Genomic DNA, 21,586 nt, shown 5'->3' with positions numbered 1-21,586 from the left:
GCCACATTATACCTCATACAAATCGAGAGTTAATCCACCCCAAACAAATCAATTTGTATTTATATTAGAATATTAAACATTCAAGTGTTTCCAGTCAGCTTTATTTGAATGGTTAAAATGTGACCATAACAGTGGATGGAAATTCAGCTTGAGTATGTGCATGCCCAAAATCCTTGCACATTCTGAGCGTGTAACTGATCAATAGATCAATAACATTTCTGTAGAGCCTTTTTACATTTTCACCATATCATACAATTTCATGTTGACAACTGAGAGAGATGTTATTTCCTATAGTATAATCCACTGCATGTCTTCAGATTTATAAATGTGTTTTTATCAATATACTGTATATGAGTGCTTATTTCACCATGGACAATTTCATTTCAAGCCAAAATGATGTATTGACTTCTCAGCATGGCCCTATCCCAAATATCTTTAAACTTTCATCAGGACTAATATGTTTTGCTCCACTGAGAAGAGGTAGGATAGAGAGTGTCTTTTCTAGTTGGTGGGCCAGAGCACCTTGCTACAGCAGTCCTGATGAATATGGAATCTTTATGGATCCTGTGTCAAAGATGCTGTGTGGTGTAGTATTCTCTCTATTTGATAAAGTATGCATTTAATTGTCAAAATAGGTTTAATTGTCATATAGGTGAATTGTCATATAGATTTAACTAGGTTTAACTGTCATATAGGGTTAACTGTCATAGGTTTAATTGCCATATAGGTTTAATTGCCATATAGGTTAATTGCCATTTTGGTTAATTGTCATATAGGTTTAATTGCCATATAGGTTAATTGTCATATAGGTTAATTGCCATATTGGTTAATTGTCATATAGGTTTAATTGTCATATAGGTACTATTCCTCAGGGCGTCAAACTTTGTAGCTGTATTGATCTGTGCATATTAATTGACATTCCCTTCTGTGTTCTTTATAATGGGCTATTTTCACTGTCTAGCTGTAGTCATTCAACTATTTTTTATTTAAATTATATCTACTGTAGCTATTCAACCAAGCAAGTTTTTTGGACACTGCATTTCATTTGAAATCACCAAGTTTGTTTGACATTAGTCAGAAAGTAACAACTGCCATCACCACTGTGGTTTATTAATTAAACCTCAGCATGAATATCTCCCACACACAGGCTGAATCTGATGAATGGGTGTGTTTTGTCTGGCTTGTGTCGTGAGACATTTCAGACACCCTTCATTAATAAGTTTGATCAGAGTGAAGACGTGCCCACCACAATTTTCTACTAAATTAAAACAGGGGTATATTTCCAGCCACATCAATCAGTTGCAAACTGGGGATTGTGAGCAACACATGATCATTTATGAGCCAAGTGCTAAAGATGGCAGTTTCAGTGTTCAGTGTGAAATACAGTAACAAAGACAATGGCTGCACAATTATAATGTGATTTGCTTCATTACGTTTTTGGCTTTACTCATTATTTTAAGGCTTCCACAGAGACATGAGTTCTATATAGCGGTTTATTGGCAGCATGTACAAAACAGTCTAATTTTGGAGATATTATAAGTGACTTTTATGTCCCTCTAGACCACTGTCCTGCATACTAAGTGGAGGCATTGAAGACATTTTCTTGTTTCATTTGCCATGGCTCATTGAAATGACCACTTCACTGCTTGTAGCATGAAATTAAACCAGACACTATTTCACAGCACTGCTTTGTTTTGAGGGATTCCCCTGACAAAGGTGTCATAATGTCTACAAAGATGATAACATTATTTTTTACATAATTAATTATGTGTCTATCTATCTATCTATCTATCTATCTATCTATCTATCTCACTCTCATACAGTATGTATATATATATATGTTTTGGCACAAGGGCTTTGAATGATATACAATATTATTATGGATCTGCCTTTGGGTGAGTAAGAGAGGCTAAGTGAACACTTTGACATATAGTTGGTTATACATGTACATAATGGAATACACTGTACATTTAATGCCATGCAAATAATGGTCTCATGGGTGAAAATGACAGACTCGGAAGAGAAGACATTGCCTGGACTCAGGCTATGTTTCAAAGTCAGAATCAACATCAGTGAAGTCATGAGGAGTTGGGGAGAGAGGAGGCTGTGAAAATACCAGGCTGTGAATAGACCCTCAAATTGAGAGCATTAGCACCAATGATAATAAAAACATTACTGCAGGAACTCCCCAGCTCTGCACGAGAACTTATAATGAATCACATAATAGACCTTGTCCCAATTGTTTTTCCCCAAAGTGTTTGGAAGTTTAGCCCACACACTTTCAAGAAGTGTTTCTTTCTTGTGTGCCCAATTATGTCTCGGTATTCTGGGCAGGCCGGACGGACAATGGACAGCCTTGAGTAGAGGAACACATGCTGTGAGAAGCTACAAAGCTCTGGTGGAAAAACGGGGTCAAGAGCAGGCCAGGGCGAAACAAAGATGGAGGGGGGAAATGACTCGTGATGAGGTTCTTGGGGTGTGGCGGGCGCATTGGAGGAGGAGAGAGAGCACATCTCTGAAGATAAACAAAAGGTGTAGAAGGGACAAAAGACACTGGGTTGGGGGGAAGAAAACTGTGGGAGGGAGACGGTACAATCATATAGTAGTCTATTGTGCCTCCTCCTTTAAGCATCTCCATCTCATTATGACCCAAAATTGGAGTGAGGATAGGACTACAAATTAACAACGTCAGGTGGTGGATGGATGAAGAGTGAACAGGTAGATGTGAATTAATATTTTGGGAGGCTGCAGTACCTCAACATAACCTGCAGGGCTGTAGGATTTAGACACACATAGCATAACACTCATTTCTCACGTATGCAAAGCCAATGCAACTGCTAACTGTATTAAATGACATTAAATGAAAGAATGGACAGAATTATGATAACCGAGTCACCGGTATGCTGTCAGTGGGATGTGTTGAAAATATGAGGGGTGTACCCACAGTTAGGAATGCATGATGAAATAAGAAGGTAAATGTTTGCTAATAACCAACATATTGTTCATATGTGGGCTATGCACAATTCATATTAGCAAATCATATCCATTGCTCACCTCTGAAATAGACCTACAACTGCCATGTTGTCCAGTGAGCTAGAAAACATATTGTAGAATTACACATTCAACACTGAAGTGGCACTGCCACCCCATGGTTTTCCAAGGCTCACACTATGGCCTAGGTTTCAGGATTAGGGCTGTTGTTAGTAATATTGGTCTTCAGCACCACACCAGACAGAATGCTGGTGCTCTATAGAGAAAGTGAGCTGAGTGGTCACATGCATGTGGCCAAACGCAGAGTGAGTGAGAGTGTGTTAGCGTGTGTTTTGCATAACTGAGAGGAACTCTGTTTGAATAAACTTGTTTTTTCCTTTTCTATTCCTCTGTTTATGCATGTGAGCCTCGGTCTCATGGATTCTTTCCATTAAATGCATGTCAGAATCTTGTCTGGCCCACTAACACATACAGGTTACAAATGGGAGTATATTGGGGTACAAATTGGGGTACTTTAGGAGTCTGGTCTGAATAGAGAACAGTGACAACTGCAATTCCAGAAATTGGAGTTGGAAAATAGCCCAGATCTCTGAGTAGATGGAACTTCTATCATTCAGGCTTTCATGATTCGCTCAGAGAAATCTCTAATGGAAAAAAATTCTGAATTAATGGATATTTTATTTTCATCATAATTTTCTGGAAATAAGTAACCTACAATTACCTCTTTTTGGAGAAGTGATATAAAATGACCTCACTTTTTGCAATACTTTACAAATTATGAATTTCATGGTTGGCCTTTGCATAAATGCACTGCGCTGTTATGCTAGTGAGTTGAAGCAACACATCATTTCACCACTGAGGCCATGGGATCCTGGCAAATGGAGCTAAACTGCAGTAATTTGTATCGTGAGGGTCCTGTCTGAGTTAAATTTGTCAAATATGGATGGCCTGTCTTCTGTATATCTACAAATGTGCAGATGGACAAAGCAGTACTTTCGACATGTTAAGAGAGTTTCAAATTTGCCTGTTTTCCCTTTCAATGAACTGAGGTGAATTCCTAACTCAGTTATAACTTTTTAATAAGCTTTCATAAGATCGCTCAGGACCATTAAATCAACTGTAAGATTGAAAAGCTCCCAATGGTTTGGGTTTCTAACCTTTCTAACTTTCAGTGTCTTCATATGAGTGGAGTGCAGTGTTTTGTCTGTATTGACTTAGTTTCATATGATCAGAAGACTGGTTAAGTATGTTCAATGGTGTACATATAATACATATTTTACATACAGTACTGTGCAAAAGTGTTAGGCTCATTAGACCCATTCGATTTGTTGTTTTAGCCATGTTATGACGATCATATATGTTTATTTGTTGTTCTGTTAACACCTGACGACGGCCAACATTGGTCGAAACATTGTGTATTAAATTACTTCTGGAACAGCAGCAACAGTTTGCGGGTATCTTGCTTTTCCATATATGTTTATTTCTCATTGTTGTTTTTGCAGTGTTATAATGACCAATCTCGCAAGGGGGAAGCTGAAGCCTGTTGGTACTGGTATTGGTTCTCATTGAAGATCTCATTGAAAAGCAACAGCTGGAAGAGTTCATTGCTCACATTAAGTGTAAAATGTGTGGCCAAAGGTTTCTATTCAAAGGACCTTGATGAGTCAAGCTGATACTGGGAATAGAGTGAAGAGGGTCACCGGAGATGTGCAGTACTTTTCAGATGGCTCCTCCACTTTGCGCCCTGCCAAAATGCTCTTGAGCAAAAGTCAAGTCAGCAGCTGATCTCGAGACCCCATCATAGCTATATCTAGCAGCAGCTTCTGGCAGGCCAGACATACCCATCAGTGGCCTGATTGGGTAACAATAGCTCCATCAAGAGCATCCCCCTTGGGTGATTGGTCATTATAACACTGCTAAAACAACACATCTAATGGTAGTTTGAGACTGAAATTGGACTAGTATCAGAACAAAAACTACATTTTATATGTATTTAAATGGCCTACTGTGTACATATTTCCGGTGTTCTCTGGTCAAATTATAATTAAGAAAGGGAGAAATAAACAATATGGTCCTTATAGCATTGCTGAAACAAAACATGTAAGGTGCCTGAGACTGTACGTACTGTAGAAAAACTCAGACCATCAACAGAACATTCACTTATTATTTAACATGCTGTCAAAACATGCATGATATTAGTATTCAAAAAACATGTATAGTATAACATTCTCCATGCAAAAAGTGTGCAAAAAGTTTGGCAAACAAAGGCTGTTTAATTAGCTCCATAAACTAATATAATTTTCTGCAAGTGTGGTGGAAGGAATGCCATGGACACAAGGCTGTTCTGTAAAGAATCATCAATAACAAAGAATAAGAACAGTCAGACCTTGCAGTAATCCCACGCGAAACAGGCATAATTGCTGATATAAATGATATGAAGTGACAAAAAAAAACAAGACAGGCCTTTCAAATTACCAACAGCCAGTATGGAGCAGGCTGAGATCCGTCAACCGTTAATGAGGCTTGAATTCATGGTAGACTAATGTCCCTATTCTCCAGGCAGAGCGAAAGGCGTGTTTGTGACACAGGAAGGAGAGGAGGACAGAGAAAGAGACAGAGAGATGTAGAGATAATTATCTAATGCCCTACAGCACAGAATATGGCATATATATAGATTTTGAGATAGCTTTCGATCTGTACAGACCTGTTGGGTTTTCTCTGTAAGTAATTAGTAATTTGGCTCAAGGTAAGGGTGTACAGCACAGCACAGCACAGCACTGATTGAACCTACTCTAGACCCAGACAGCCTCTCAGTGGTAGCCAAACTCGACCCTCATCTGAAACATCACAATTAATTCCCATCATAATACGGATTTTCAGCCTGCTAGCACTGGCAAAGAAATTGCAGGCTGCAGTTTGTAAGTATAGTATTGATGTGTTGTGTTTCTTAGCATTTGCAAGTGTATCACCTCGAGGAAGGGTCATGCACAGTTCACTTACTGCAACCCAATGTTAGTTGGTAAGGTCGCAGGCAAACAACTACCAGCTGTTCTCCAGACTGAGCAGACCAGACAATTGTTTCAATTGTTTACCAAACATTGTTTAATTTCCTCAACGGTAATGCTGCCTTTGCTCATCTGTTGCGGAAACTCTGGCAGCAAAGGTTGTATCTACAAAACATTTTCTTTCTGCTGTTTAACACTCTATGCATGTGCAAGCAGAGACTAAATTAGGTCTTGTCTGTATTCACATGACCAAACCTTACCACATGGACAACCTTGGAGAAGTGAAAAGAAAAACACATAACACCGAGTTGATGCTATTTGGAGCCCACCTTGAAAGCGTATGCATCCATTATGTTGCATTAAAAATAATAGCGGCCCAGAGCCATTACTTTGTCCGGCTCTTAAGTGTCTGGAACTGTAGCTGGGCATTCATCAGGCGTGACACTTTTTTTTTTCCTTCACCAAGCTGCAAAATGAATTTCCTTTAATGGTATCCTCCTCCATGTGTCCTCCTACAGGCTTGGCCTCCTCAGTGGCACATTCACATCCATGTTAAATATATAACTCTTGCTTTTTGCTATTCATTGTTATTTATTATTATTTCCAAGGAGATGAAAAGCAAGGTTATAGTTGCTATATAAGGGGAAGTAATTTTTCATGTTGAATTTTAAAGGAGAACATTTAGTCAATGGGTTCCAGTAGTTATCAAGTGCCATCATTTCTGTCTCATATGGATATATGTTTTTTTAATCAGTAAGGGCATGTTTGCAAAGAGCTGCTACAACAGGAAGCTGTGCTGGACTTTAAACCTCCCTCCCAACACCTGAAGAGACATGTTAGCAGCAAGTGGTATTGGGCTGGGGTGGGGCCATCAGGTATGTCTCACCTAGTACTTTTCTGGCTTTGTTTGATAGGTTATATTATTTAGACACTGTTAGGCCACTTTGAAGTACACAGAACCCAGCCCAAAGGGTATTGGTAAAACAACATACAGACATTTTTCTAGTTAAGGAGAGCTTGAGTGAGCTTTCTGGGAGGCCTGTACTTATCCATGATAGGAAAGCAAGACATCTGGCCTTGAGCGCGGATATTTGGATTCAGATCTGGATGTTTCAGGTATTGATTTGTTGTTGTGTTCTGCTTTATGGATTGCTGGGCCCGTGCGGTTCCCAGATCATTTTTCTTTAGTTGTATACTCTTCTGAAAAGTACATTTCTGCGGAACACAGCTTTCATATAAGCTGTCACTGCCTTTTATAAGAAATTGTTTACTTTTCAGCAACTAAGTGGTGGATTGAAACATACTGGAAATCTGAGCAACCAAAAAGTCTTCAAATAAAAATCTTAACAAATATAATATACATGAGATTTATTAAGGATATTAATTTAATCAAATAAAACATCTGTGTGTAAAATAATTGTGTGTAACTGTGTGTTCAAGTGTATTTTAGCCTTAGCTTCCCATAACCTGGTATCACTACACCCATTCACTTAATTTCCTTATGAAGAGGGTCTGTCATTCTTCCATTGGAAATTGTTTCCTTTGGTTTTCTTTGACATTCTCTCCTTCATATACAGTTCAGGCTTGGGGCATAGAGATATGTTGTGCCGAACCTACCCTGTACTGTGGGAAGAAATGGATCTTTACTTGGCTATGATGGCTAATTTTGATCATGTTGGTGGTCAAAGACCTCTCTAGCTTGTGCTGTCTGCAATACCCATAGCCATTTTGTAGCCTTCTGTCTCGCAAGCTATGCTAGCACCTCTAGAGCACCGTTGCATCTGCTGTCCATGGTGCTGAAGGCGTAAAATTAAATGCAAGGCTGCAAATTCATATACCTTAATTCACACGTTTGTCGTATATGCAAGGATCAACACACAGGGTGTGGGAGCTCTGAGATGCAGATCAACTCAAAAAGACAAGTCTTTATCACTTTCCTTAAATATCCAACCGTAACAAAGTAACAAACCGTAGGCCTACATGGGAGATCTTTGAACCATCAGGGGTATATTCTTACCCTTATCACCCGGAGAGAAAACATGTTTTCTGATTGGCTGGTGGGTTGGCTATTAATTCTGAATATATGGGGACACCTGCCTGGAAGCAGGCTTCACAACATTGGAATCAACTGTAAACAAGCTAACTGTCCATGCTATCACTGCTAGGGCCGCTGCCCATCGTCCATTAATTCCGTATAACAGAACACCTCGGCCGTTATCCCTTACTTAGTACTCTACAGTTCTACAACTGAGACCCATGTTCTCAGTAAAATGATACTAAACATTAACACGTTGTCACCTCTCATTTAATAAATACATTTCATGACCTGGCTCCAAGTCGCCACAAAACAGAGGAGGACACACGTTTTAACTTAAGAATTTATTAGCTAATATAACAAAAAGTATTGCATAAGGTTTAACGAAAACCGAACAGCGTGAGTAATCAGTAGTCAGTATGTCAGTGAGTGAATGAATGCATGGGGAGTAAGGTGTTGAGTAATCAGTAGTCAGTATGTCAGTGAGTGAATGAATGCATGGGGAGTAAGGTGTTGATGTGCAATAGTAGGCGGACCAAAGAAACAAAGCAAAAAGGGTGCACGCCTGCCACCCGTCTGTCCCTTCTGCCGGCATGGGCCTAAAATGTGTGTGTGTGTGTGAGTGTGTGTGTGTGTGTGTGTTGGTCCATCCCTTCTACCGGCATGGGCCTAAAATGTGTGTGTGTGTGTGTGTGTGTGTGTGTGTGTGTGTGTGTGTGTGTGTGTGTGTGTGTGTTGGTCCATCCCTTCTGCCAGCATGGGCCTAAAATGTGTGTGTGTGTGTGTGTGTGTGTGTGTGTGTGTGTGTGTGTGTGTGTGTGTGTGTTGGTCCATCCCTTCTGCCGGCATGGGCCTAAAATGTGTGTGTGTGTGTGTGTGTGTGTGTGTTGGTCCATCCCTTCTGCCGGCATGGGCCTAAAATGTGTGTGTGTGTGTGTGTTTGTGTGTGTGTGTGTGTGTGTGTTGGTCCATTCCTTCTGCCGGCTTGGGCCTAAAATGTGTGTGTGTGTGTGTGTGTGTGTGTGTGTGTGTGTGTGTGTGTGTGTGTGTGTGTGTGTGTTGGTCCATTCCTTCTGCCGGCATGGGCCTAAAATGTGTGTGTGTGTGTGTGTGTGTGTTGGTCCATCTCTTCTACCGGCATGGGCCTAAAATGTGTGTGCGTGTGTGTGTGTGTGTGTGTTGGTCCATCCCTTCTGCCGGCATTGGCCTAAAATGGGAAATATAAAGGAACAGGGACAGGTGAAAGCAGGACCAGCAATTAGGCACTTAAAGGGCCAGCAGGAGCTGACAAGGTCATAGATTGTCACACCCTAGAAGTGAGGTTTTACGTGTGTTTTTTTGAACCCAGAAGAGGAGTGGTAAGGCTGCACAGCAGGATGAGAGGAGGCCAGGGAACCAGACCCGGCGGCAGACACAAATTCACGGACGGGCATTACACCTTTTCTGGGGGGGCACGGGAACCTAAATTGATCACGGTAAATGGTGCAGCTCCTTTAAGAGAGCCCTGTGCGCAGGGATGGAGAGAGAGAAAGTGAGAGGGGATATTTTATTTATTTTCTTATTTCATCACATGTCAAAACAAACACACACACACACACACACACACACACACACACACACACACACACATATCTGACTTTCTCCAACTTTTGCACATCTCCATAGAACTTTTTATTTATTATTTTTCATTTCTCCTCCATCTACCCATGTCCTTGAATGCCAAGCCTTTCCCCCCCCCAATCCCAATCCTCCCCCACCTTTCTTATGCAGCCCTTGATTGTTATCGGATGACAGGGGTTAGTGCAGAAGTGAAGTAGACTGCGCCACGTTACCTCCTCTCCATTTAGGTGATGGGTTTACCTAATGTTCCTGATTGATTAGCTACGGAATAATACAGATTTTACAAGTTTTATTTGCTACTTGCTAGATTGACAAACGTATAATATAGGCCTACAATATAGTAGCACCGTACGCCAGCGACCCGGGTTCGATTCCCGCCCCGTGGTCCTTTCCGGATCCCACCCCGACTCTCTCTCCCACTCACTTCCTGTCAATCTCCACTATCCTATATAATTAAAGGCATAAAAAGCCCAAAACATATACTTAAAAAAAATAAAGATGGAGCACCATCACTACACAACCTCATACCAGTGGCTGTAATGGTTAACTTGTTGATGAAACCCCTTATTCAACAGGGGTTTCATCAACCCCTTATTAACAGTTGAAGCTCAATGTGGAGAATCAGAATGTGCTCAGTATGGAGTCAGTAGGACCTCAAAAGCTTCAGAGGAAGAGAACACTCCTCCTGAGAGCGGTTTGGATGAGTCTCCACAAACGAGGCCTCTGCTAGACACAGGGGGCTTCACAGAGGGCCACAGGGGGCCTCATCCCTCCATGCATGTTTTAATTGCAAAGCTCTGTGCAATGGACCATCACCTCTGAAGATTTTTGAATACTTGAATTGAAGGCAAAGAGTGCAATGTCAGAAGAATTCACTAGCAGTTTGATTTAAATAGCGGATAATATATGTCAATACATCCTTATTATGACCGCCGCGCAGCGAAGCGGCGGTCATATAGGTTTGAATCAGATTTTTTTTTTTTTTTTTTTTTTTTTTTTTTTTTTTTTTTTTTTTTTTTTTCTTTTTAGCATGTCCAAATTTCCGTCAATGATTCCCGGGACACTGAAAGGCCGGGGTAGACAAAACTTGGTGGGCATGTAACCCCATATGGATAGCATGGAACCATCGTTTTTCGTTTTGATCTGTAGCCCCCGCTGGACTGCACCCCGAAAGGAGGGTAGGGCGACACAGTTTTCTGTGAATATCTCGAGAACCGTAGGTTTAGGAGGACCATTTTTTTTTTTTGTATGTTGATCTCAAGGGGCCATGTCAACCCATTCCATAACCACTAATTTCATGTATAGCGCCACCTAGTTAAACACAAAAAAAAGTAAAAATGAGGTGTTGTAATTGTAGGTATCTGTGACCTAACATAGTCAAAACTGCACGAAATTGGAAGTGTAGGATCATTTTGACACCTTCTGAATGCACGCCAAGTTTCGTGGAATTTTGTTCATGGGGGCCACACAATAAATTAATTTATATTACTATACACCAACTGGCCTGTAGGTGGCCGGAGACAGTTTTCTGTGAATATCTCGAGAACCGTAGGGCCTAGGGGGTCCACCTTTTTTTGTATGTTGGTCTTAAGGGGGCATGTCAACCCATCCCATTACCACTTATTTCATGTATAGCGCCACCTAGTTAAAAATTAAAAGCAAAAATTAAGTGTTTTCATCTCAATATCTCTGGCTGACAAGGTCAAAACTGCACGAAATTAAAAGTGTAGGATCATTATGACACCCTCTGAATACATGCCAAGTTTTGTGTACTTTCGTTCATGGGGGCCTTACAATAAAATAATTTATGTGTACATTTAGTGGCATTACACCAACAAGGATTCGGGACACTGAAAGACCCGGGGTACACAAAACTTGGTGGGCATGTACCCCACATGGATAGCATGGAACCGTCATTTTTTCGTTTTCATCTGCAGCCCCGCTGGACTGGACCCCGAAGGAGGGTAGGGCAGAAACAGTTCTCTGTGAATCTTTTATGGTATGTTGGTCTCAAGGGCCCACATCAACCTGGCTCATAATCACTCATTTGTGATTTGCCCCGGTAAAAAAAATGAAAATCAGTAGGATTAATTAAAAGCCAAAATAAATATTCATCATCATCATCATGGCTGCATTTTTCAGTATTGGTGGTTTATCGTTTGTCCACTAGATGGCGCATCGTTGCAGTGAGGCGTAATTTTGTTGGAAGTTAAAAGTGGGTTGGAAAAAACAATGGGCGCTTCATACAAGGACTGTAATTTACGCAGCGAACATCTAATAAGGATAGGGGCGATGTTCACATGAAGTGTAATTCCCATTTCTTCTTGAAGCGAAATAAATCTGAGGATGTTTATCGGACATGCTTGGTTTTACTGCAGATGCGTTAATCTTGTAATATCAATAGGACCTAGGTAATGTTACCGTTAAGCGTTGGTTGAGTGATGGAGGCATTTGATTTATTGCATTTGTAGAAAACTATAAATGCGGTTATACCAAACAAATGTATAGCAGCACTGTTTGTATCTTTTCGACTGTCATTTATTGCGTGCTACAAAATCATTCTGTGCAATGGAAGATTTACCAGCGTTACACCGGTCTGATACAGTTTTGCCTATACATGCGTGAGACTGAGGCGCCTGTTTATTTTGTTTTTAAGTGCGTGCAGGGGTGTGAGGGGGAATCGATGTGCTTTGATTACAGCTTGGTAGTTGTAGTCTGTGAAATTAAAAAGCTGCGTGTGTGTGAAGTATCAAACAATGACACCTTCATTTCATTATGGCTGCTTTAGCAAAACACCTTAAGCTACTGTGTAGTGGGTCCCATTTAGAAGTGGCTACTTCATTCGCTTTCCTTGACTCATGGAGCTGCGTGAATGTTATTACAACTTTAAGCCCGCGATATGACAGTTTAAGTCCGCTTGATACTGTAAAGTAAGCCATTGGTTTCAAAGGAGATTTTATTTTGTGTAAGCCAGCATAGCCTATTGACAATTTATGTTGTCATTAGGCCTACCTATATAATCCTACCTGTAGCTTAGGGAAGCTAACAACTTTCTATTAGGATCTAGTTTGTTAGTTACCGTTTTGTCATAACTCCCTGATGCATTTTTGCATTTAGAATAGCCAGGCGTGAAGGCTATATCTCAATCGGGAAAATTAAACAATATCCAGGGTGCCTATGGACTAGGCTGGGTGAACCCAGCCTGATCTGCCGCTATTTATTTTTTGATTTCTTAAAAGATTGAGCTTGGTCTGATGAAAGCCAGACTAGCCATGGACCTCAGTTAAACAATGCAAGGGAACATGAATCAGCCTATTTTGCACTAACAATAGCGGACAAAAGCTCTTCAACTTTGGCCCGTTAAAATGTGTATGAACAGTCTAGCGGCGCATTTCATCAAGGCCCATTTGGACATGTCAGTTATTTGCACCACTGGTTAGATGTAAAACAGCATTTCGTTTCAGACTAGGCTACTGTTACTTAATTTGTGCATTAACAATAGCGTTTCAGACTACTGTTACTTAATTTGTGCATTGACAATAAAATTATTACATGAACTAAAGATGACTAAAATCTTATGTAGAAGAAGAAACATTCACAAAAAATCCATCCATCCAAAATGACCTTTGTTTTTGATAGCTGTTGAAAACGGCATGGAACTGACAGAGATGTTTTTGTTTATAAATACATAAAAAATAAATAAATAAATAACATTATGCTGATACCTTTTGCTTTTCCCAAATACAATGTAGCCTACAGGTGTAAGTGACCTTTCATCAATCCAGTTGCAATGGATGAACTGTGATGAACTGCCCTACTTGTGATTGTTTAGAGATTTTTAAAGGTTTTATAACAATTCTACATCTTCTTTGGCTATTCTACAATCTATTCACCTTTTCAGCACCAGTAGGGTACTTTCTGTGCAGCCGCACACACTCAGGCATGCCAAACAAGCATACACAAAAGTTTCAAGAGTGGGGATGGAGTAAAATATGGAGACAAATTGAAGTGTGATTTATTTTGTGAGGCGGATGTACAGGACTGGCGGCGGTCATATTTTGTACGCTATCGCGGTACATCTAGTTATAGATTAGTATGCTTGTTATGTCAGATGGTGCAACCTTACAAGCAGTTTTGGCATTTACTGTTAATTGGTCAATTTGACTGTAAGCACAAGGCAAACCTCACCAAACCTCACCAAACAAGGCAAACCTCACCAAGCTGGAAGCCATTATCAAGTGCCCACCCTGCCGGGCACCCCCTAATACATTATGTTTGATGAGCCCCCCCTCCACCCCATCTCAGTGACTCCGACACTAGTAATTCCTTGATTGTCCCCATACACTGATAAGGGTATTTGGAGGCTCATGTATGTCTTGCTGGGATAATACAGCAAGCTACAGCAATAGCAGCAAGAGAGACAATATGGATGACAGGCAGCTCCTCCCATGCTGTGGCAGTAGAGTGGAGTGTGTGTGTGTGTGTGTGTGTGTGTGTGTGTGTGTGTGTGTGTGTGTGTGTGTGTGTGTGTGTGTGTGTGTGTGTGTGTACAGGTATGTGACAGATGTGGCCAGTTAGTAGTTGTGAGGTTTGTTGTAATGTGAGGTTTGGGCATCATAGAAATCAGTATAAAGTAATGAAATGTAGGGCTCAAACCTCTTTTTTTCTTCAAATGATCCGCTGGTCCCAATTCCCACATGCATATCATACCCTTAGAATTATACGGTTCTATCTGACATTTTTGTCAAAATTGAGTTATTGACTATTCTTATTCTTTGACAACTTTAGAAGGTGACATGAGGTGTTTCTTGTAGTTGTATGCATTCCGTTGTTCACAGGGATTATAAAGAGACCATAAGAATGACTCCCTTTTAAAGTCTCATTCAGAGTGGCAGCCATCTTCTCTGCACCTCCACAGACACATGTAAAACCAGGTGTAAGGCCCGTCTTTTGCCCAAACCTTATGCATTTCTAAAGAATGCCCTTTTGCATTCAATTTACATGTGTGGATGCCTGTGTTTGATCTGTATTGTCTTAGCTGGCCATGGCCAAAGATCCCCAACACCCGCTCATGACCATTTGCTCCTTGTTCTGGCCTCTCTACTGAGGGCCCGTCCACACGGAGACGCTTTTTAGGTTAAACGCAGAGGTTTTGCTTCGTCTTGGCCGAGCGTCCAAACGAATCCTGTAAACGCACTGCCCGAAACCGCACTTTTCTGAAACCTGGTCCCAGAGTGGAGAAATCTGAAACCGTAGCATGTTTGAATTCGTTTAGACAGCGAAACCGCACATCCTGCTTGCGTATGATGTCACCTCAACTGCCCTGGACTTGCACTTATAGTATTGCCTAACAATACTAGTTTTCATACATGACATTACCTACGATTACACTCCGTAAGATAAATATCACAACTGGTGCTGCGCAGCGCCGATAGCTTATGACTTGGTGGACTGAACACTGTTTTTCCCATTTTTTTTAATGCATTCTAGCTACTGTCAGTGACGCGAGAGAACTTAAGTTATTAGGAAAGTGCGGTGTAAGTTCAGGCTACATTAATTTGTGCGTAGTGCCAGTGTCATTCATTTATTTTACATGTCTTACAACATATATACATGCATTCACAGTCGAGTGAAATCAGATATAAGCATACAAAGACGCTTAGAACTCCTAAGTAGGTAGCACACTGATTGCAAATGCGCGATTTGATTTGATGCAGGCAACGTATTGTTACTAACGAAGGTTTTATAGCAATATTATAAATGTGGCGACAGAATAGCCTAGAACTTGGGTAAGCCTTGCGTTTAGTGATCGCCAAAACTAATGTGAATTACGGACTACAACCAAAGAAAGTAAAGGTGATTAATAGGCCTACCTGCGTTAGCCATATAAAGGACGGGACTGCACCCTTCACAAACCGTAAAATAAAGTTTATTAGTTTTACAGTTGACTACAGTTGACAGTTCACCATCAGTCCACACAAACAATTCTGGTTTCCTTGCACTAGCCATTTTGTCATAGCTTATTCTGTCTGTTTGTAAAGCACAAACTTTGGTCAATTTCTGTAAAGAAACAGTGCCACCTATAGGCCTGGGGTATGAAGTAACGTGTTGAGTCGTGTTGAGATGGATCCGTTTGGACGCAAATATTCTTGATGCGGTTTCAGGGAAGACGGAGGAAAAAAAGATCGGTTTCATACGTGCGGACTAGCCCTGAGAGATAACTCAGTCCTGGGCCTACTTGATGTCTTGGTGAAATAGGCCAACCTCATTATCATACAGTATTGCTCTGTAAATATGTGTTGTGAATAATACATTTATGTTTGGTCTTGAATTAATACTTAGTAATGTGGGCAACAGTCTGATTATGGTTTTGGTACAATTGAATGTATCTGTGCATAGTTGTAGATTAAGAATTAAACTGTAGCATAAAGTTATGATATCCACCTGGGCCACACCCATCCACCTCAGACAACAAAGGCTCTGATGAGTCGGGGGTGGCCCAAGTGAATGATAAAAGTGGAGGCTCTGATGAGTCAGTGGTGGCCCAAGTGAATGATAAAAGTGGAGGCTCTGGTCCTCCAGGGCTCTTCTGTCTTCTTTCCCATCTTGGGGCTTCTTTTCCCTTCTTCTCTTCCCTCTTCCTCTCCCTCTCTCTCTCCCCCTCTTCCTCTCTCTCTCTCTTTCTCTCTCCCCCTTTCTCCATCTCTGGGTTTGTATTGTTTTATCTGGTGTATCTGTTATCTTAAACTTGTCAAGTTTACCTCTGTGAATTGGTTAAGTTTCCTTTGTTACCATTTGCTACTTTGTTACAGTAGACCCTGTGAGTTTACTTGTACATTCAACTGAAGTGATATTGGTTACATTTACCTTTAAGACTTAATGCCTATTAAAATGTTCATTTGCCTACCAATAGTATATCTTCAATTCTAGTAGTGTGCCATGCCATTCTCCTTCATAGCTGATAAACTAGTTACTTGGTAATTGATTGGTGATACAAATTATTAATGAAATGGAGTCAGATTAACGAGTATATAATAATATCATTGCCATTTAACTCTTCACCCTATTTGTCCACAAAAGCTCCAAGTGAGGATATAGCTCGACGTCTCTATGTTTCCGAGGCTATATACAGTATATATATATATCATTTCGGAAGGCTTCTTACACAGGGCTCTGCTTGACCATACGTTTTAATAGGCAAAACAATTTTATTAAGCTTCACTAAGCACAAGAAATGGATTTAATTAAAGCTGACCTCAGGTCATAAACTGATTTTATTATGAGAAAGATCGAAATCCATTTCTGGTTTTCATCTAAGGTTAAGTGTTTTGGTTTCATTAAATCCATTCATTATACGGTATGAGATAATTGAATTAGAGTTTTGTTAATAAAGGCAGAATCATATTATGTTATGGAGCATTGCTGTAATTGAAGGAACAATTGCATGACATCCTAGAATAACTTTTATTAACCAAATGAAAGGCATGGCAGGAAGTACTGCAAGTTAATTGTTTGCAACCATGGAAACATAGACGCCCTCAAATCCACTTCAGACATTTTCCTGCAAATGTACCAGCAGGAAAAAGTAAAGTCCCACAGGAGAGCACTCAGACACTGCAAATGGTTAAGAAGGCTGATGTGTCTAATGTTTCTCCCATACTGTTTATCAAAATTAGATTGTTTCTCCCATACCGTTTATCAAAATGTACTTAATGTAGAAATCCTTCAACATACAACTGGTATGCAAATCTTTGTGATGGTGTTAAAAGCCCAAAATTGTCAATATTTTGTCAAAATCCTGAAGTGTGGCCCAAATTCCTGTTTTCAAAGGGAGATAGAATAGAATCAGCCACATGTCGTAAACACCAGAACTATTGTTGTTTTTACTGTACTATACAGGGGCTCCATTCTATCATCACTCGGATTTCCACAGATTACCCCAGACAATAGCAACAGGGAAGACCAACAGAAAAAAGACGCAAGTGTATAAATCTTGTGTGGGTAGAGAAACTAATATAAGATTCCTGGTGGACAAAACATAACAAAAACAAAAGAACAACAAGAAAAAAAGACCTAAATAAAGGTGTGTGGAGGTGGAGAATCTGTATGGAGATGACGGAGAGTGTGGTAGAAACAGATATAGTAAGACTTGGGTGGATAAAATAAAGCTCTTTTCAATGAAACAATGTGTGTGCACAGTGGCCTGTAGGAATTCTCTCACTGCGGAGTACTTTTTGCCATTCAATTTATCAGCAGCCCCATGCATCTCCTGCCTGTGGTATGGGGGCGGCACTGGGTCCCCTGGCTTGGTGGTCTTTGATCGGTTCAGAGGAATTTCCTCTGCTTCCTTTGTCTATTATGGTTATTGAAAATGCTAATTCAAAAGAAGTTGACATCAAAAGGATCCTCAGAAAAGAAGGCCTGTGTAATTTGCTGGGGACAGTAGGGGATGCTTGTCTGACTTAAACAAGGAAAGACCATCTCGGCTCCGTAAGATAGGTATGCCAGGTGTCCAGATCATCAGATCACAGTAGAAAAATTGAGACAGTCCACAGTCTAGTTTGGAACAGGTTAAAGTGGCTTTACAGAAGAGAAAAGAAACCGCGTAGCAGATGTTTATTGCAAATTACAGTTTATGTGAACTTGAATTTGGCATCCATTTGTTCTTGGGGGAGAAAAAAAACCACCAACAACAACTGTTTGTTCACCATGCACAGTGTGCTGTGTTAATGATATACAGATCCAAGCACAGTGTGCTGTGTTAATGAGATACTCCAAGCACAGTGTTCTGTGTTAATGAGATACAGATCCAAGCACAGTGTTCTGTGTTAATGAGATACAGATCCAAGCACAGTGTTCTGTGTTAATGAGATACAGATCCAAGCATAGTGTGCTGTGTTAATGAGATACAGATCCAAGCACAGTGTTCTGTGTTAATGAGATACAGATCCAAGCACAGTGTTCTGTGTTAATGAGATACAGATCCAAGCACAGTGTTCTGTGTTAATGAGATACAGATCCAAGCATAGTGTGCTGTGTTAATGAGATACAGATCCAAGGTTATGCGCCCTCTCTGTGTCTGAGCTACAAACACTGCTTAGTCCTTCCAGGTTAGATTCCCAGCAGCATTATTCATCATCCTACAGTATATCCAAAACACGTGTGAAGAAAATGCTCTACAGGTGAAAACACTACAATATGAGCTGCATGCCCCATTTCAGTTAAGGTGACATTTACGCTCAGGTTTCTTACCCAGATGCTCGACACTGATCTTCAAAGTTGACCTCCCACTCAGCTGATGGATGGCCCGGGTCCAGTAGTGATGGCTGCATATCCATCAGACCAAGTCGGCCATAATGAATGGATCTGTCTTCTATCAGTCATGCTTTACTTTATGAGGTATTGTTCTCTCATGAGAAAAGTATAAATCCTTCATCGTCCTCCGACCTATCATCTGTAATAATGTGTTGAAGTCTGCGACTGTGATCCTATTGTTAATCAATCCTTGTAGAGCCAGATGAGTTGTCTACAGTGGTCATACTCGCTTCTTAGACAATCTGGGCCTGTGACTTGCACCTAATGCAGATATTGAGATGTGAAGGTCCTGACATAAGAGATTGAGCTCTGACATAAATCAATCTGATTCATACTGTCTGTCTAGACATTATTCATCACTTCTGCTTCAATTATGCTACTATACAAAAGGTATTTCGTTTTAATTTGGAATTCTTACAACTGGACCTTAGAGTAATCACATGGTGTTGGTCAAGGTTAGGAAAAATGGGAAAAAATGCAAACTTATACTTGTGTCATTTTCCAACTGTATTGTCTTAACAATAAAGCCGTTTAGAGTAGTATAACTCTACAGCCCAATACTCTTCACAAAAAACAACATTTATTCGCTTTTCAGTAAAGTAGTGGCACTGGATGCACTCTATACTGTATTATTTAACATTTCAAAAGAAACATGTTTGGATATTTATGAGCTGCAAGGGTAGCAGAGACAGAGAACACCCCTTCAGATTTTCCACTGGTACCTAGTTACCTGTAGTGACCTGTAGTGCTGCTCAAAAAAAACAAGGCGGGGATCACACTGGCCAGCGGCAAGCGGAAGCAGCAAGCGTAATGCAACGCTCAGACCATAACAAGTTCCATCTCGTTCCTAAGTAACAAACGGTTTGCATTAACTGACAATTGAATACTCTCGCGTTGCGCTTCGAAAGTTGAACCAAGTTCAACGTTCAGCTTGTTAGCGCTGCCACCGTTCCGCAGCCGAACCATAGAACATTAGGAAACCCGCCACTTGCCAGTATGATCCCCGCCTCACTAGTGATGAAGACAATGCATAGCAAAGAAGTTCCAAAGAGAGCCCACTGGTGTTTCTGCATAGTGTGGGTGAATGTAGCTAAAGTCACATATAAAGCACACATTCTTTGCCAGTTCTACTAACACTGATTGCCTGAGAGGAAGTGTAATGCTTGCAAAGTAACTGCAGTGTTGTAACAGCACTTTCTGTGTCAGGGTTATCAGGATAGGACCCAAGCGCAAGACTCCTCCAGGCAGAATTACAGACAACACACTTTACTGTTAACTTATTAACTACAAACTTACAGACTTCCAAACATACAGGACTTCACCAGGACAAGACAGAGAGACGAACCGACAAAGGACAGAGGAACAGGGGGGTAGAAATTCACCAATTAACAGAAAGACAGAAGACTGGACGAAACCAACAAGACAATAATGGAGAACAGGTGGGAGCAGAAATGGAGCGAAAACTTACAAGACAGGAAGTACAAACCAAATAAGGAAATGGGTGGAGACAAAGACACATGACCAAAAAAGGTAAACACAGAGCACATGACACAGATCAATATAAAGAATGGCCACCAAGGTGGCACAAAGTCACTAGTCCAGGCAGGACCCTGACAGTCTGACTTGGCACATTTACACTGAGTTTCCCTTTGTTATGTTTAAGCTGAGATGATGATGGTGGTGTAAAGGAAAAGGACTTTGAAAGAAAGATTCCAAAGAAAGGCTCATTGAGTGTCTCGGATATTCATATCTGCGAGTCCCTGTACAATAATTTGCACCTCATCATTTGCATACACACATCTTGACCGTGTGAGTGAGGATGTATAATTGGTTTGAAACCAATGCTTTCTCTGAAAATGACAAGCCTTGTTATATCACAGAGTTGGCTCAGCTTGTTACATCTTGAGATGAATTGGTCTGCTAGTGTCTGCCAAGGCTGATCGATGGCAATGGGCCTAATGTATCCAATGGTAACATGAATGCAGAGGAAGCATGCTATTTATCTCCTTCTGCTACGACTGTTGAGGTTTTGTTATCGCATAGAGGTACTCACTAGCTTGACCTTTGAATGGAGTAGGTTCATGGGTTGCAATGAGCAACAATGAGCTTTTCTAAAAATGGTTATATGAGGAGACAACATTCGTGTGAGGTCCTCAACAGCACCAGTATAATATTATTTCTCAGAGACAGATCAGTAGGATCAAGTAGGATTATTGAACAACACCCTGGCTGCAGGATGAGTTGACATCAAAATTATGTCATTCGGATGTGTTTTGAGAAAGTTCGATTTTACTGTTTTTGTGACCAGGGCATGTCATTTCGCAGCTACAAAACGCTATTTGTATACCTCTTCTACAGTTCCAAACAACATTACACTTACGTGGCCTAAAGCCAAACAGACTTTCCCCTAAAGATGCCAGCTGCAGCAGCAACATTTCCGGAAAGGTACTGGCTTGATGAAATTCATTCTGGACTCTCTATCCGACCACATAAAGAATACCGGGGATGCCGGTTTGGCTTTAGGGACCCTCTACTCACTACCACGTAAGTGTAATGTTGTTACACTTGTTGTTAATGGAACTGTAGAAGAGGTATAAAAATAGCGTTTTGCATGCAAAAT

The sequence above is a fragment of the Alosa alosa genome, chromosome 16, assembly GCF_017589495.1.
Source record: "Alosa alosa isolate M-15738 ecotype Scorff River chromosome 16, AALO_Geno_1.1, whole genome shotgun sequence".
Taxonomy (NCBI): domain Eukaryota; kingdom Metazoa; phylum Chordata; class Actinopteri; order Clupeiformes; family Clupeidae; genus Alosa; species Alosa alosa.
This window is presented reverse-complemented; position numbering follows the sequence as displayed.